Raw genomic sequence first — 12,813 nt, 5'->3', positions numbered from 1 at the left:
ATGTATATATATCTCAAAATTTAAAGTAAATTATTTATTTTCATTCAGAAACAGCTCATTACCTTTATATTCTGGTTTAACAAAGCAAAATCCGAGGAAAACTCATTTCTCTTATCCCTGCAGATGGTTCCTTATATATTTTACTACTTTTTTTTTTTTGCAAAGGATTATCCCAATTATTTTTTTTCTGATTAAGACTGTTAAATAGGATGGACACACTGAATAATTATTCAGATGCATTTGTGATTATTATTTGCTCAGTCTAAGAGATTTTAGACTTAGCCCTGAAGGACTAATAGCAAAGTGGAATGTGCAGCTAAAGCCCACATCACATAAACAAATTGTTTTACTCTGTTATTTTGGGCAAAAGAACATGTGAGTACTCTTGAGAAGCAAGTCCAGTCATGATGCATAAAGGTCAAAATCCAAAGAATCAATGTCTCATGGATCTTCATTGTAGCTGAATTTTGTTTTTTTTTTCTCTTATTTTTGCTGCATTAGGTCCCATTGTGAAACAGAGACTTCAAAGATAGTTACTTATTATTTATTTTATACTGTTTCTACCATAGCTCAAGACAGCTTACAAATTCAAACATACAACAAAACCCCACATAACTCGTCTCCTGGAAGAAAACTAAAACTACCATTTTTGAAAACCAAAATGGTGAACTGGGAAGATTCCCTTCACCATTCCATTATTATCACTGCTACTTATTTAAAATGGTGTGAAAAGGTATGGAACAAATATGGTATCATGATATGCATCATCTTCCTAGTAAACATTAATGAGCAGTAGTTCCAGTGTGAGATTTACAGCCCTGGTGTTAGGGGTTCTGCCGCTTGAGGCAGACCCCTGTGCCTCGCCCCCCCCCCCCACAAGCTCTGTTCTGGAAACTATATCACACAGGGTGATGAGGGAGCAATGGGTGGCACACAAGAGTGTTGCTGCACCACTGCTTTCTCCAACAGACAGTATGCTCTTCAAAGGCTTCCTTGGAAGCCTCCAAAGAGCACGCTATTTTAGTGCTGCCTGGCCGCTTTTGGGTTGAAAGCGGCCGAGCAGCGCCTTCCCACTGTGCTCATCAGTGCATACTGCTCTGTGTAGCGCTCCTCCGAGCCTGCCTTCAACAGTGGTTCCCCAGGAGGAAATGGTTGATTTGGAGGGTGGAGTGTATGGCACCATACCTATCTGAGGTCCCACCCCTTCTCAAACCTCACCTTCTCCAGGCTCCACCACTTTAATCTCCAGGAATTTCCTCGTTGGCAATCCTAGTTCCTTCCCTTTATCTGCCCCTCTGACTTCAGCTTTCCATCATCTCTCCCCTTCCTGCAGCCTCTACATAGGAAAAGGACAGTATTTCTCTACAAGGGGGGGGCAAAGAAGCTTGCATCATTCTCCTCTCCCTCCCTTTTATCTGCAGCACCACCCTTCGAGGTAGGTTAGACTGGAAGCCTGTGACTGGTCTGAAATCACGCAGTCAACTTCCACAGCAATAACCTGGGTCTGGCAGACCCTGCTCAGAAGTTCACAGAATCTCCAGGAATTTCCCACCAACCTGGAACTGGCAGCCATAGTCAGGACTGGCCCCAATGAGTTCTCTCTCAGAGGCCTTCAGTGATACCTTGCATACCAATAGTCTGTCTCTGATAATGTTGTTGATCTTAAGCACAGGACTTCATTCTTTCTCTGTCGCTTGCTTTCCCTCCCTATCTCTCTCTCTGTATCTGGCCACCTGCTACAGGATGCCATATCCCCCCATCTCTAGGTGATTCCTTTCCAGAGGAGGATAGGGAGGGGTTCTCAGCCAATCAAGGGAGTTCTCAGCCAATCGAGACAAAGCTTCCCTCCCTCCATCAGCCAATCATGAGAAGGCTTTCTCTATGCCTCTTTCCCTCCTCCTCAGTCATTCAAGGGAAGGCTTTCTTTCTCTTTTGAAAAGCAGTGTGACAGGTGGCTTAGCCAATGAGAGAGTAGGAAGACCCAGCAACTGCCAGAACCAAGTTTTAGTTGCTTTTTGGCTGGTTAGCAACAATCACTCACGCAGGTGAAAGGAGTGGAATAAACCAATGAATTCTTCTTCAAAGGCCAAAATAGGATTTAAAAAGGCCTCCCCCACCAGCTTTTACTGAGAGAACCAAGCTTTGTTACTTTTTACTGAAAGAAGCAAGATTAGTTGCCTAGCAGCAGTCACTGCCTAGTTTCCCCAAAAGGCCAGTCCCCACCTGTCCTGGGGCCAGCAGTGGGTGGGGGACAGCAGAGTCAGCCAATGAGACATAAGAACAGTTGACTGATGGTTTGACAGGACAAAGAATGATGCACAGTCCCAACCAATCAGGGTACTCTGTTTTCTAAGATGATGGACTTTTAGTATATAAAGGATAATGGTATGCTTCTTGGTGAACAGATCAACTACAAGGGAGCTTCAGAGAGAAATAAACCTCCCTCTTTATGTATCCTAAGTAGTCTACTCAGAATCTGACTCTGGTCTAATCAGTGGGTCTTCCTTCCAAGAAAGCATTCTTGGGGCTGCACTACTTAACAGGATATCTCAGGAGCACCTTAATGCAAAGGTTCCAGCTTTGGAAGCACTTCAAGGAAAGAGGGCCACAACATTCATATCAGCAGAAAAATAAGGAGTGATATATCGATATACTATTGAAATCTAAGTACTGTGGAGTTGTTCAGGCCAAGCTGATATAAGATGTCATTGCATGTTTAACTGTGTGGATTTAAACACTAATCCATGCAATCAAATTGGTAGTTTTGCATGTGAATGAAAAGAATGCATGAAGAATTCAACATGTACTGACAAGTCAAGTTCACACTTCCTTTGCCTATGGTTAATACACTCAATTCATTCTGAGCTACTTGTGGTGGCATTAGCATTGTTAGTTTTGTGTGTTTCTTAAGCAAGGTTACAAACACTTCAGTACACACAGGATACTCAATGTATCTACTCAGTGTATATTTACAAATGTATCAGTTCAGTTATGCATCACTCCATAATTATAAGGTCATCAAAATGGATATTTGTTAATCCGATTACTATAAAATAAATGAGTGACCTACTGACTGACAGAAATCAAGGATGGTAGGACACAGTATTTGACAACTCTTATAGGTCACCAAAAGTTATTTGCTTTAATTACAACTATTGCGATAGGCTGACCTTGGGAAGATTTTTACCTTGAAATACAGAAGACTCAAATACAGAAGAAATATAACTGAAACCAATTCTATCAGAAATTCTCCATCTGTGTAAGTTGTATTGTGCTATCATTTTAGTGAATTTTGGTTTGAGATCAAACTCCTGTACTGAGGTTAGCATTACAGAAGCTAATTGTGTCTGATAACTGAATTATTGTGATGCCTTTTATTCAATATACTGACAGATACATATGTCATATATCTGCTCAATAGACATTTTCCTATTCTGTAATTTTGGGCAAGAGGATTAATGATGCATCTTACTGAACATCAGGAAAATGGACAGTGTCCTGTTCTCCAGGCAACATGCCACGTTAGGGGACGTTTCTAACAAATAATCTTCCTGTTAGTGGAGAAGCAAATAAGGTTTGCAAAGATGAGTCTATTTTGCAGTTTTGCATAACACTGAAACTGATTGTTCTTGAGGATACAGTATGATGCTGCTTCAAAATTATCTTCATTGCATCAGCAGGAAGATTATCTATTAATGGCACACCTTGTCCAAGATGAATAAATTGCACAAAATCTGTACATTTGTCTCAGCACATGTATAGGTCCCTACTGCTAAGATAATACAGAAGGCCTTTTGTTTCCATGCAAAATAACCCAAGATAAACAAGGATGATTTGTACAAAAATCATTTTGTATTGATTGATTTATACAGTCCATTTCACACATTTCAGATTGCTTATATAATTGAAGGTGAGAATTTGATTCCACAAATTGTTATCCACATGAATAGGGCATGCATGAATTTATACATTATTGGGCAGAAACCTGTAAAACTTAAAATGAAACAAATCAAGCGGCCCTCTTCCCCCCCCCCCCATCTCTTCTCATGCACACATCAATGATTAGACCCCTTTCTTCATGATGCTAATAATCACAAATATCAATTGAACTTTACAGAGGAAACAACACAGAGAATAAATTTACAGTGCCTTCCTCAGTTGTATTACACCCTTCTAAGACCACTGACTTCCATGGACAGGATGCAGCTTTGCTTAGGATGGCATCAATAGTTCCTGTTTGTTCTCTGTGGCCTTCTCACCAAGAACACACAATTCTCCTTGTTCCTAGACCATTTGTGAGTAGGGTTGCCAAGTCCAATTCAAGAACTATCTGGGGACTTTGGGGGTGTAGCTAGGAGACATTGAGGGTGGAACCAGGAACAAGGTCATGACAAGCATAACTGAACTCCAAAGATACACTCAAGACTTCGATCTTTCTCTGTGTCTCACTTTCCCTCCTTGTCTCTCTCTCTGTATCTGGTCTGTTGCCACAGGACACCATTTTTTCACTTTCCAGAGGAGGATAAGGAGGAGTCCTCAGTCAATCAAGGAAAGCCTTTCTCTAGCTGTTTCCCTACTCCTCCCTCCCTCAGCCGAAAGGGATGGGTTTCTTTCTCTCTTCTGTGAATCAGTGTGACAGATGGCTCAGCCAATGTGAGAGTTGGGAGAACCAGTAATTAACAGAACTAAGGTTGGTTGCCTTTTACTGACAGAATCAGCTTTGTTGGCTAGCAACAGCCACTCAGGTGAGAGAGAGGAGTGGACTCAACCAATGGCATGCAAGTACTCTGGATTGATAGTTTATTTTTTTATTTTGTATATTTATAGCCTGCCCTTTTCCGTGAAGGGCTCAGGGTGGATTCCAACAAGCTAAAACATTAAAACCAACAATAAAACATCAAAATAGTTAAAACAATTAAACCAATACATTTAGTCAATCATTTAAGATGGCATGGATGGTATAAGCACTTGAGGTGTAATTATCATGGGCAGTCTAAGTTGCCCCAAGATGTAAACAGTATTGGCCCCAAATGAAGTGGAAGGCCAGTTGGATGGTGTAGTAGGGTGAGGATGTCTGCTTGCCTCAACCATAGACCTGGCGGAACAGCTCCATTTTACAGGCCCTCCGGAATGGTAACAAATCCGGAAGGGGCCAGATCTCTGTAGGGAGCTGATTCCACCAGGTCAGAGCCAGGATCGAAAAGGCCCTGGCCCTGGTCGAGGCAAGCCGGACGTCCTTTGGGCCAGGGATGATCAAAAGATGTTGGCCGGTCGATCGCAATGGCCTTCAGGGCTCATATAGGGAGAGACAGTCCCGCAGGTATGCCGGTCCCAGGCCGCGCAAAGCTTTAAATGTCAGTACTAAAACCTTGAAGCTGATTCGGTACTTGATAGGTCACCAGTGCAGACTGCACAGCATCAGCCAACTGCTTGCCCATAAAGGCAATTCAGTAAGCAATCGTGCTGCTGCATTCTGCACCAGCTGGAGTTTCCGGATCAGTCTCAAGGGCAAGGTTTAATGGGCCAAAGGTTGATGCACCACAGCCCAACCAGTCCCAACAAATCAGGTTGCTTCGTTTTGCCAAGACAAAGAGGCTTCTATTATATTATAGATGACACAGGGTTCTGACAGTGGCTGATTATACACTGGGCAAAAGATCCAGTAATGCTGTGCTTTCAAAAGTGATCATCTACATTACAATGTGCCTTGACTTCTGTCTTGCTCCGGTGTTTTGTCATTTACATTTAAATTCCTGAATTGACTCTGACACTGTTTTCAGCACGGAGTTGCCCCTGGCTTTCCAAGACTACTTTTGAATGAGGGTTTTCTAGGAAGCGCATTCCACAGGACCATAAAGATGATATCTTTCCTGGGAAACAGGACAATAAACTCGTTTCTCAAAAAAGAACAAAGGAACTCTTAAACCTGCCCCCCTCCCCTCCTCCAGCAAAGCAAGCAAATGTGGAGGGGAAGTCCAGGAGCAAAACTTTGAGTGTAGATGAAAAAATATACTCCAGATTTCTAGAAGGCGATTTCAGTACTCAGAAAATCAGACCCAAACATGAATGTAGAATCAGCCAGTGATTGTTCCTCCACTGTTATACTTGACCTATAATGCTGGTTGTCATATTTCACTAAAAAACAAAGAAAGTAGACTGCAAGAGTTCCCACCCCACCCCAAGTGCTGGTATGTTTTCTAAGATTCAGAATAGGGTGATGGTCCAAGGCCAGATCTACCAATATAGTGGGAAAGGGTGAGTAAACATGTTCTCCAGAGGCAAGGTCTACCAATATAGTGGACTGGGGTGGGTAGACCTGTTCTCCAGAGGACAGATCTACCAATATAGTGGAAAGGGGTGGGTGAAATTTGACTTGATTCTGTTCATTTAAAAACTTTTTTTAAATATAGTTTAAAATAATTTTTCTGAGATTTTACAAGGTTATGAATGTAATTTTCTAAAAACTAATTTACACAATACTCAAATGTAGACTCAGTCACAACTTTTAATGCTACTAGCTCTTTTCACTCATGAGGTAGAATTTCTGCTCACAATACTGTAGAGCTTTGAGGGAACAGTGATTGTGACCTTAATGTATCATCACAAATCCAGTGGAAAAAAACAGAGTAGCCAAGGCCTGTGAGCCATTAATATACATTCCTATGTAGATCCAAATTCCAAGGAATAGTAATCCACCTGATAGTTTAATCAAGCTGAGTTAATCCAAGTTAATCAGCAAAGACAGAGTCATTGCCTCCTATATTAGCATAACGTTTTCCATTGATGTAAAATATTTCCTTTTCTTTGAACATGGGGCCCCCAGAATTCAAGGATCAGAGATAGCTGCTTGGCTGCTGAAAGATTCCAATCTCTAAAGAAGTTTAGGTGGTGAAAGGGTGATTAGCTAAAATGTGGTAAATGAGACAGTGTTTTGGTTAAAACTAGACAGCTAACCTGTCCTCTGAGGCCTGAATCTCTGGTCATTATGAGGAACACTCCCTGGGGTATACCCACACCTTCTTCTTCTTGCATCCATGAACATTGCCCCACTCCCCTGGGTTGACTGGCAGGAGCTATTGTTAGTTAGGTATGACTGGGCCAGGCCAGCCTCCAGCTTCATCCTCAACTTCCTTCAAATGGCTGTCCTACCTCCACCAGCCAGCTGGTGCTGCTACATTAAGGCTCAGGGCCACACTTCATGGCAACTGTTCCTCCCTTTTCTAGCCCTACTGGGTTGGGTGTGCCACTGACCTCTTGGGCAGGCCTCACTTTAACAGGCATACCACTTGGAGGGCAGAATGTCCTGCTGTATCAACTGATAATAGTGGGGCTGAATTCAACTGTATGCAGACTATTGCCAGGCAGGCTGCTCCAGCCGTTCAAAGCCTCTCACCTCTGATAAGTATGAAGATGCTGATAGGGTTGCCAAACCCCTGGTTGAGGTGTGGTTTCCCCCAGTTTTGGCAAGTGTGGGAAGGTGAACAGCCTCCTCTTGTGTTGATATTGTCAGTGCTATGACTTCACCCTGTAGTCACTGGTGCATCGACATGCTGGTATTTTGGCCAAAACTTGAAGGAAGGGAACTAGGAGCCCCACTAATAGCCCAGTAGGACCTGGGAACCCTAGGTGCTGAGGCTACACACAAACACATACTTAATTATATGCATGTGCACACATATCTTGGAGAATATGAGGTCAGAACACAAGCAGGAAAAAAAAAACAGTTAAAGGGGATGGTATAGCTCAGGGCTCCCCAACATGATGTCCCATGGGGGTTACTGCACACTCAAAACACCTTTCCTGATGCCTGCCAAGTGTTTTTAGAAAGTGAGCAGGGACAGGTGGGGCTTTTAAGCAGCAAGTTTTCTGATTGGCTATGTAGATTTTTTAAAAAATACTTCAGCAGAAGCTGTCACCACAACACAAGTATATTCACTGCATGACTGCAAACAATGCAAAAAGGAGTTTTTTAAAAACAATACATTTGTTTTAAAAGGCAAGTAGAGCATCTGCCTGGAATATTTAAGAGTTACTATTAATGTTCTGCATAATCTCCCAACCTGATATTTTGTGGTTGTCTCTCCCTCCTGCAGCAACCATTTTGTAGTTGTGTCCACCACTTTGTGTCAGAACTCTAAAGGAGCCACAAGTTCAACAAGTTCTAGCATGGCTGAACATAGCACAGTACATAGCATAGCCTCCTTGAGCCCGCTTCGGCAGGGAGGGTGAGCTATAAACTCAATAAAGTAAAAATAAAATAAAATAAAGTATAGCTGAACATTTGGTCTGCTAATTGAAAGCCATGCAAACATTCCCCCCCCCCCCTTTAAATATGGACCATCTGGCAAAGGGAAACTCGTAGCAATCCAGAGAGGAAGAGACCCAGAGAGATATCATCCCAAGAAGCAGTAAGAAAGGAATCAGGTGTTTAAGACTTTTGCCAGGACACTGTCTGTATATTTGATACAGTGGTTAAAAAAAAATACTGATGAATTTGAAAATTAAACAATAATAGAAATACTGCACTTGTCTTGGGAAACAATACCGCCTCATTTATGCTCTGTCTCACTATAAAATCTGTTAATTTGTTTGCCTTCAGTGAAGTCCCAAAACATTATCAGTCTAAACCATAGTGAACACTCATGTTACCATGGTGATAGCTGTCAAAAATTAACAGGCAACCCTCTAAAATTTCACAGCAATTCCATATCCAAGCAGGAAAGCAACAACGCAGCTTATGGACTTAGCAGCAAGCTTTTTTTTTTTTTTTTGTATTTATGAAGATGAGGGAAGAACACAAAATGCTTTAAAAAAAAAAGACTGAAAGCCTCCACAATTACCCAAAGTCTTATTAAGGCTTTTGTTTACTTGATGATGTCTTGTGCACCAAATAATGGAAGGCATGTGGTGTGAGGTTATCAATTCCTCTTCATGCTGTTCTGTGGTATAATAATGGGCATCTAGCACTATGTTGAAAATGAAAGAAAAGATTTTCTTGAAAGCCTGTGCCCAGCCATATATATCAGAGGTCAAACACTGTATGCAAGATTACCAAGAGTAGGTTTGTTGAAAATTTAACAAGCAGTTGTTGAATATTAGAAACCGTAAGTGAAAACAGAAATACAGTTCAGAAGTTTAATTTAAAACTGCATTTCTTAATAATCAAGTAGACTCAAGGCTGAACTTTGCTGAATTGGAAGACTGAACAGGGACTCAACAGTTAATTGCACAATCCTTTACAGACTAAATTTTGGATAGCGCAAACATAAATTATTGCAGGAAGTTTACTTTGCCCCCTCCCCCGAACAATTCAATTGTCCTTGAAAGGGCAGCTGCTGTGAGAGCCCTCTCAGCCCCACCTACCTCACAGGGTGTCTGTTGTGGGGGGAGAAGATATAGGAGATTGTAAGCTGCTCTGAGTCTCTGATTCAGAGAGAAGGGCGGGGTATAAATCTGCAGTCTTCTTCTTCTAAAAATTCTGATGTGGGAAAAATCCAGGTATCTTCAAATTTGTTTTAAATTTCTATCTTTTTTTCCTGAAGAAACTTCAAAGGATATCACAACTTTTTTAAAAACGACCTAGCTCAGGGGATACAGCCTATCCTTGCCTCTGCAGTATATATTCACATGGTTACATTAGGATTGTGTTGTTAAGAGAAACTGTTATCTGCTCTTTACTCAATTTCTCCCTGAAATTCATCAGTCCTTTCTTTCTAAGAATTTTGTGTCAGTTTTGGATCAATTTTGTTTTGATAAAAGAGAAATTCAAGCAGAGGAGGGGCAGGAAGGGGGGTTCTGCAAAACTTAAAAATTTCTATTCTGCAGATACTCAGAGGAAGAGGCAATGTCTTCCTAAAAATTCATATCATCCAGCTAGAGCATCATGGGGTTATAGCTCAGCAGTAGGGCATCTGCTTGACAAGCAGAAGTCCCCAATGTGAGGAAAAGCCCCCTTAAAGAACATTGTGATTACCAGCTTGGTTGCCAGAGCACCTGCAGAAGTGACTCGCACACGTCTAACCAGAGAGTGTGAGTAAACCAATCCAGGGGCAAAAGGGACTTATGCAGTACTAGCAGCCATAATGCTACAAAAGCATTCTAGACCGGTACAAGAGTGCCCACCAGGAGAACGGAAGGCTTCCCGTCGATCCGTATACCAGCCATGGAGTGGAAGAGACTGCGCCGCCAGAAGCTATCCAGGCGAACGGTTATGAAGTTCTGACCATGGAATCCACAGTGGAGGGCTAACACCACGCAGCCACCTTCCTACCAGGCTTGACTCCACTCCATCAAAGCGGACGGCTCATGTACACACCAGATGTCACCTTTGGCCCACAAGCAACCTACCCACCCCAGGAGTGGTTAATCATCCAACCGCCACTTTCTTTGTTTAACAGAACTCTAGACAAAGCGTTCTGCCCAGGAGAAGACAGAAGAAGAGGAAGACCATCTTCAGCCAGAGCCAAGGTCCTTTGTACAAACTGGGTGTTACCTAGGCCACAATTTGACTCTCTATTGTCACCCTTTCAGATAAGTTCCCTAATCTTGAGTGTTCCCCACCCAGTAATCACTTCTATTATTCTCCCCAACTGTCACTTTGGAGCCGCCCCCTGGTCCGTCTCAATCTGAAAGTTCTCTCAGGTATCCAGGATCCAGGCAAGTCCATTGATCAAGAGCAAGCACCCAATTAAGTGTCACCAATGCACTTTCTATTGGTTGTCGCAGTAGTCCAGCCCTTATGGTCACTGCGAAACCTCCCCTTTTCGTGAGGTCACGCACCAGCTGACCACCCTTCTCCTCCCTCGTACCTCCCATCCCCTAAGGGCTCAAGAGAATCCTTATAACCTGTGGACTAGCTACCCACAGGTGTGCTTCTAGCAGTATCCCAACTTCCGTTGCATAGATCCATCCCCGATTACTGATCAGTTTCGGGTCCCTTCTCCCACTTCCTCGCTTGTCGCCATTGGAGCCTTCCTTGAAGACTACAATAGGTAAATATCACCCTGTTTGTCTACCCATGTGTTCATCTATCCTATCTATCTATCTATCTATCTATCTATCTATCTATCTATCTATCTATCTATCTATCTATCTATCTATCTATCTATCTATCTATCTATCTATCTATCTATCTATCTATCATCTATCGTCTATCTTTCCTAGGACTGAATGTGTGTTTTGATGAGTATTTTATCTTGTATGGAAGCCTATATTTTTCTTAATAAATTTTAATTGATTTTACTAAATTAGAGTCCCAATATTCTTACGCATTACTTTTCTGTACAGTTAATCGTGTATACACAGGTAAAAGATCCTGAGTGAGCCAGGTGCCCACCTGACTAATTCCCCAACCTTGTTTTGAGGGCATTTTGGCTTACACCAAGTTCAATCCCCAGCATCTCCAGTTAAAAGGGCCTGGCAGTAGGTGATGTAGAAGATCTCTGCCTGAGACCCTGAAGAGCCAGTGTCAGTCTGAGTAGACAATATTGACCTTGATGGACCGATGGTCTGATTCAGCAGTATGAAACACATGTGTCCATGTGTTTACCACCCATTGTATGTAACATAAAACAGCAGCAAGGACTGAAGTTACAAAGGGGTGTATAGATTTCTCTACAAAGATAAATTCCTCTTTTAAAAAAGTAAAAAGAGAATAAAAGGAATGTATCTGAAGAAGTGAATTGGGGGGAGAGTCCCCTGCTGAAGGGTTTATATCAGAAGTGGCCAAACTGTGGCTCGGGAGCCACATGTGGCTCTTCACACCAATTGTGTGGCTCTTGAAGCCCCCACTGCCCCATCTTGGAAAAGACATTTCTCTCTTTAAATTACTTCTCCAAGCCAGCCAGTAGCTTGGAAAATGCACTTGAAGTTAAAGTTGCTTTCTTTCCACCTCTCTCTCTCCCGTCTTCCTTCCTTCCTTCCTTCCTTGTGGCTCTCAAACATCTAATCATCTGATGTTCATGTCTTGTGGCTCTCAAACATCTGATGTTTATTCTGTGTGGCTCTTACATTAAGCAAGTTTGGCCACCCCTAGTATATATCCTTGGGGGATTACTTTACACATGGATAAAATAAACATTCCTTGTAATATAGCTGCAGTTTAGGTATGTCACAAAAATCATCAATCCATTTTAGTCAATTTATATCAGGACAATTAATAAATACTGAGGATTGGTAAAATGGAAACACTGTAGTGGGCTGTACCTACAAATGACATGTGTTCAGTAGTCTGTGCAACCAGATCCTAACACTTTTCAATGCAGTATGGACCATGCTTTCTTCAATAATTCACACAAGCATATACAGTTTGCAGTCCTGATGCACATAGGCTTGGAAAGGACTGCCATTGCAGTTTTGTTTCCACCATTACACATGTTGAGATAGTTTGTCTAAAAAGAGCTTCTGTATTACTTTACTCCTTTACATATTACAAGCTTCAAAATCAATTAAAGCCCCATCTGTCAGGTTCCCAGCTGATGAGCTGTTGGCTTGGGAAAACTTCTGTTCATCTTAGATAACTTGGAATTTATCATTATCCCTATCTATATCAATATATGAATGGAAGGCAGCATAGTATAGGTCATTTTCATCAGATCTCAGAAACTAAGCAGGACTGGTTCTTGGAAGGGAGACAACAAAAGGATGCCTTTTTTAGTGAAAGGCAATTGCAAACCACTTCTGCTTTTCATTGTTTTGAAAGCCCCTTCTTGGAATTGCCATAGGTCAGCAGCAATGTGATAGAACTTTGAACATATACATGTCAGTATAACCCACACTGCTGTTGCCATCTCTAGTGTGGTCCTAGGGACTGGT

The sequence above is a fragment of the Heteronotia binoei genome, chromosome 21 (assembly GCF_032191835.1).
Source record: "Heteronotia binoei isolate CCM8104 ecotype False Entrance Well chromosome 21, APGP_CSIRO_Hbin_v1, whole genome shotgun sequence".
Lineage (NCBI taxonomy): Eukaryota > Metazoa > Chordata > Lepidosauria > Squamata > Gekkonidae > Heteronotia > Heteronotia binoei.
Note: the sequence above shows the minus strand (reverse complement) of the source record.